The following is a 6,862-nucleotide window of genomic DNA, read 5'->3' on the forward strand; positions in this document are numbered from 1 at the left end:
ACTTTTCTCAATTAATAGAAAACCAACCTAAGAATTAAAATTGGTTGCTCTGTTTGGCAAATATAGGATTTTTCAACATCAGTTAAGGATTCCTTAAAAATCACAACATAGGACTTTCTCTTAAGTGATGGTGTGAAAGGTCAAATGAATCCAACTCTCCCACATATTCCCTAGCAAAGAACTATAAAGAGAACCAGTTCAAATAATGAAGTCCAAAGAGAAACAAGTATAAAGTTTTCATCCAGCCTAGAACTATACATATACATACATATATACACATACACATATACATATACATATTTATTGTATATCATATATATATATATATTTTCCCAAATACTGAAGACCCTGGGAAAGTGGTCCTACCAGAAAAGCCAGAACAAGCACAGGTAAACAAGCCATGACAATATTCTGTCTAGAGATAGCCTGTGAATACCTAAAGCCTAGAGCACTCTGTTACAGGGCAGAGGAAGGAAACCCAGAGTACTCAGACAGGGAAGTTTCAGAGGGATGAGAAACTCACAGCACTCTCATTGTTAGCATAAGACTACTCTGACTACACATACACCAGAGGAGGTGGAACTCATTAACAGGGGTCTGTGAAATTGAGGTCAGGACCAAACAGGTCATGATCACAATATCCAAGAGAGCAAAAAAAGGCACAGCTTGACCTAAGCACAAAGTCCCAAATCAGGAACTGAGATTAGAGATATAAATAAACTAAAGATGATACCAAATACTATAAAGAAATATTATAGGTCAATATATACCTAAAAGAAAAATGCAAAAGCACGTAAATGCACAAGTACAAGTGTAGTTTCATAGAAAAAAATGGTTTGGCCAAAGGGAATAAAGAGTACTTGAATCCAGCCTCAGACCAAACACTTGACACTTACTAGCTGTGTGACCCTGGGCAAGTCACTTAACCCCAATTGCCTAAAATTTTTTTTAAAAAAAAAGTTCTTGAAAGAAATGAAGAGAGAAATAAGAGATCTAGAGGAAAGAAATGGAAGGAAAATAAATAACTTAGAATAAAAAGTAGAAAACATTACCCAAGTAACAGAAAATTAAAAGGTACCAAACAGAATTCAATAATTCCATGAGATAAAGAGATATTGGAATAAAATCCAATGATTAAAAATTGAAAAAATTGCTAAATATCTATTCTTCAAAGTAATTAACCTGGAAAAGAGGTCAAGGAGATATAATTTAAGAATCATTAGAGTCCCTGAAAAAAAATGACCAAGTAAAACAACTTACAGTTTCAAGAAATCATAAAAATTTTGTAGCACAATTAGAAGCAGAGAGTAAAATTAAAATTGAAAGAAACTATGGGTGACAGCTTGAAAAAATCCCCAAAATTAAAACTCCCAGGAATATCATAGGAAAAATCAGGAACTTCCAAGTCAATGAAAAATAATACCAGCATGGAAAAAGAAAGCATTCAAATACCAACTACAATTAATAATATAAAACAAAACACATCAATAAACCTTTAAAAAAAACCACCAAATAAAAGCAGTCAGGATTACACAATATTTGGCAACCATTATCATAAAGGAGAGAAAATCTTTGGGGTACAATATGTTAAAGCCAAAGATAAAGTTGTACAATCAAAAAATAACTTACTCGGGCTAAGCATAATCCTGCAGGAGGAAATGGATGTTTAATGGAGAAGAGCACTTTCAAGTATAACATTCTTTTTTTTTTCAGGCGAGGCAATGGGGTTAAGTGACTTGCCCAGGGTCTCACAGCTAGTAAGTGTCAAAGTGTCAAGTGTCTGAGACCAAATTTGAACTCAGGTCTTCCTGACTCCAAGGCCGGAGTTCTACTCACTGCGCCATCTAGCTGTCCCTCAAGTATAGCATTCTTTTTTTTTCTCCCCCCGCTAGGCAATGGGGTTAAGTGACTTCCCCAGGGTCACACAGCTAGTAAGTGTTATGTATTTGAGGCTGAAATTGAACTCAGGTCCTCCTGACTCCAGGGCCAATGCTCTATCCACTGCACCACCTAGCTGCCCCAAGTATAGCATTCTTAAAAAAAAGATCAGATTTGAATAGAAATTTGAAATGCAAATGCAAGTTTCAATAGAAACCTATAGTGAATAATTTGAGCAATTGGAAGGGGATAAATGATGATGCAGAGCTTACCTTCTAATAAGAGAAGAGACAAGAGTCCCTCTAGAATCCTAATGTCTTCAAAGGCCACAGAAGCCACAAAGCCAAATAACACAGATTGACTATGTATGTGTTTTCTTATTTTGTTTTAATAATTTGAAGAGAAGAAAGAGAAGGAATGCGAAAGTGAATACACAAGGAAAGAAATGAGAAAGAATTGATGGCACTTACTATTTCTCCTAATTGGAGTATTCAAGGAAAGTATATAAACTTGGAGGAAAGAATGACAGGAAGTGGGTATCTGATGAATCCCATTCATCTGAACCAGAAAAAAATAAGGTTGAAAACACACACAAACACATACATACACACACACACATTTGGTTCAGAAAAACAATAAACTCAACAAGGAAACGAGGGGGTGGATGGATACCAAGAAGGGAGGGGGAAATTTAAGAGGGATAGTAGAGCCAGATAGAGAATAGTCACAAGCAAAACACATTTCTGCTTCAGAGGTTGGATTGCAACACGGGGATTTTAAAAAACAGAAGTGGAAGAATCAATAATGAAATTCAGGGAGGTATGGAAGGAAGAGAAGAGGGGCAATGATATGGAAGCAAATTACTTTATTATAGATAAGTATTTTTCACTTTTGATCACAAATATTCACTTTCACTATCTTCTTTGTAAAGAGGATAGGGACAAAGAGAGGGAAAAGTGTAAGAGGAAAAGAAAGAGAAAATCTACAATAAATAATCACATCCATAAAAATGATTGTATTGAACACTCTCATAAAATAGAGGAAGGTGGCAGAATGGATTAATAAAAACAAAATCCAGCAATAGGTTGTTGAAATGTACTTGAAATATGAAGATTCACATGGCTTTAAAATGAGTGGCTGATGCAGAATTTTGTTTGCTTATGATAAACTCAAAAGAGTAAGGGGTAGTAATCATTATCTCACACAAGAGAACAGTAAAAATAGAAATGGTTAAAAGAAATGAACCAGGGAAACATATCATTTTAAAGCTACTATAAATGATGAAATAATATCAATATCTTATATATAAATTCAAAGAAACCTGAGAAAATTTGTATGAACTGATAATGAAGGAAGTAGATAGACTCATGAGAACAATTTATACAATGATTACAATAGTGAAAAGAAAACTAGCTTTGAAAGACTGAGGAACGCTGATCAATTTATTGACCAAGCAAAAGTCTGGATGATCGATTATAAAGCATGCTTGCTGCCTCCTAATGGAAAGATGAAGCACTGCAAGTGCAGAATTAAAACTATTTGGGGGCTTATATAACATGTGGGTTTGTTTTACTTGAGCATATTGAATTATTATAAGAGAATTTTTTGATGTGGGGAAGAAATTTAGATAAAAAGTGGAGCTAGTGATAGGATACAAAAAAATATAACAAAGAAAGAAAAGAGCACTAACGAGCCAATGAGGCATGTGTATGTTTGTGTGTGTGTAAGAAAGCAGAAAGAAGTTTAGAGGGCAATATAGTCATGCAAGACAACTTTGAAACCAAAATGGTGAATGTATTATGTACTTTTAAGAATCAAGCTGTATGTAATAGACACTTTCACTTTCATATTTTAAAGTAAGTTGTATTTATGTGGTGTTTATAACAATATGAATTATCTGGTGTATGACCTAGATGCATTTTTGTTGTTATCATTGACATCAATTATTATTACGTGCTTGGCACTGTGCTGGACAATGGAGATACAAAGGCAAAAGGAAACAGTCCCTGCCCTCAAGGAGCTTGCATTCTGCATCAAGAAAAAGTAGGGAAAAGTCAGAATTGGTGGTGTCTCATCCATTGTGTATATTAAGTGACTAAAATAAACTACTTTGAAATCCTGCTATCAAAAAAAATTCTATGTTTAAGGGGGAAAAAAAGGTCAAGACCTTCTAAATTCCCCACCTGTGAAATGAAGGGATTGGAACACATGATCCCTGAACTAACTCTCTCCCTTTCTCTCTCTCTCTCTCTCCCTCTCTCTCCCTCTCTTTTTCTCTCTCTCTCTGGCCTATCCCTTCCTAACATTCTATGATCTTAACTGAAGAATATTTCCCATAAGCATTGCCTGATTTGTCATAACAATTTTAAGTTTTACTTACCTGCTCAAAACAAAAAATATTAAATAACAACCTTCATAAAATCCTCATTAGATTGTAATAAGTTTTATCCTATCTCATACCTCTGGCTTTCAGGGGTACAACTAAAGAGAAAAACCACTTTGTTTTATTTTATTCCAAAGATTCTGTGACTTCTAAAAGTTATAAAAAAAAGAGCCAGTTTTGCTGCTCTTGAGTAAGTTTTCAATAGAATTTTCTTGCCGTATGAAAAAATGAGTCTTAATGCTGTTAAGAGAGACCATGTCTGCATTGTCTTTGTTCTTTGCTTGGGTTTTTATTTTTCTTTTTACTGCATTAGTGCTTGGGATAGCCATAAACTGTGATTTGGCTCTTTTTTCAGTAAAAATCTTTCATCTGTGATTTTACACTTGCTCTGTTCAAATATTTTGACATTTAAAAGGAAGAATTTGCAGTAGGCAGTGGTTAAGAGAATTTTTCTGGCAATGTAAATCCTGATTTCATTGAGTTTTTAGTAATTTTTGGCAGCTCTGTTATGCTAGCAGATTTAATTCACTTGAATAGCAGTTTAAGTGGTTAATAATTAAAAATGGCAAGCCTTTTAGCCTACATCAGAAACTTGGTTGCCTTCAAAGCATCTCCTCTTATGGTATTACTGTCTATCCTGTGCTCCTCACTCCATGGCATCATCTTAAAAATACTTGCCATCTCAGCATCCTCTTCAAGCTGCTAAGTATATGCTGCATACTTTCCTTGCTAATAAAGCAAGTGGGTTATTATTAGCAGTCAGCTACTGCTAGACTCTTCTTATAAATAAGATGATTCATCTGAAGATTCTAGCTGCCAAAGCTTTTGAAATATCCACTTTCACCAGGAAAAGGGGTAGGGAACAAGTCGGAGTAGGAGCCACACATTAATCTAACCTTTCTAAAGAGCACAGTGTGAACTGAACATCAGAACTAGGCCATTCATAAAAGTCATCTGCAAGAAGAAAGGAGGGGAGAAGCGATGAACATAAACTAAAGAAAGAAAAAAAGGAAGAGAAAAGGCAAAAAAAATCTAAATTAGGATGTAGGTTTATAATATAACTAAAAATTATTTTAAGGAAGTAGCTTGGCATAGTAGAACTAATTCTGGATTTTGAATAAGATTACTTGGATTCAAATCCTGACTTAGACTCTTCTACCTGTTTGACCTTTGGCATGTCTCTCACTCCACCCTGTGCTCTAATTCAGAATATTCTTCGCTCCTCATTGACACCACCAAACTCCCAGTCTACCACCAATTCTTAGCAGCCTCTCCTCTTTTGGGTTCGTGATATCCAAATTTATCACCCAGTCCAGGTTCTTTTAGCTATTATCCCCCGAATCCCAGCTCATTGTTCCTTATTCCTCAGTGAGCTCAGTGCCTGATTCATTGTCTTTCTCTCTGCCTCAACTCCTATCTCTTATTAGGGGAGATAGTGTGTGTGTGTGTGTGTGTGTGTGTGTGTGTGTGTGTGTGTGCATACCTAACTTTACAATTCCTCAGTCTACTCAATATCTATGACCTATTCCTTCATGCCACATCAGTGATACATAGAGATGGTCAGACTTTTGATCTTGACATCACTTGGCATCACTTGACATATATTCCATTTCCATGTTTACAAAGTCTAATATTCTTTTATCTGATAATAATATTTTATTATTTTATGTTTCTCTATGCTTTGTGACACCTAACACTGTGTATTATCTTCACCGGAGTCTCCAATCCCTCCATCCCTTAATAATTTCCCAGGTTATGATCCCTGCACTGGCAAAACTCTTTTCCTTCACCAGTGTCCAACCTTTGTTGGACCAGTTCAACTTAACACTCTTTTACTATCAAACCCCTTGCTCTATTATCCTATTGTCATTCACACCTTGCCAAACTCCAACCCTGGATTACTTCTACCACCTGGTTTGACACCATTCATTTGCTGCTAAACAGAGCTAAATGAAGTCAAAAAATCATGCTACTATAAATGTATGTGACCTAATCTCAAATGGACCCTCTATGAAGAAGGAAATCCTCCTAAACCTTCATAATCTCTATCCCTCTAACCTCAGAAGCTATTCTGAAACTTCTTATATCTTAAAGGCTCCCACATCATATCATTCTCTATCCTGTCAGCTTTCATTCTCTCATACCCTCACCTCATACTTTTTTTTTAAAAGTCACTGAGAACTCTTTCTTTTTTCCTTCTTGTCTCATATCCTTCAGACATATTCTTTGCTATCTCTTCCTTCACCCCAGTCCATGATGATGAGGTGGTCCTTGTCCTTGCTAAAGCCAAGCCCTCTACATACACCACTGATCCCATCTTTGAGAGTATCATGTCCACTTTCCAATCTTCAATCTTTACCCATCCACTAGCTCCTTTCCTGTTGCCTACAAACATGACAAAATCTCCTCCATGCTCAAAGAACCTTCACTTGATCTTACCATCTCTACCCAGTGAAACTCCTTGAAAAAGTTAACCTGGAGCTGCCACTTATTTTCCTCTCCGTTTCTTACCTTACCACTCAATTGAAAATGCACTCTCAAAAGTCACCCCTGATCTATTAACAGCCCAATTGAATTACTTCTTCTGAATTCTCATTCTTC

The sequence above is a fragment of the Vombatus ursinus genome, unplaced genomic scaffold, assembly GCF_900497805.2.
Source record: "Vombatus ursinus unplaced genomic scaffold, bare-nosed wombat genome assembly UNPS02006779.1, whole genome shotgun sequence".
Taxonomy (NCBI): domain Eukaryota; kingdom Metazoa; phylum Chordata; class Mammalia; order Diprotodontia; family Vombatidae; genus Vombatus; species Vombatus ursinus.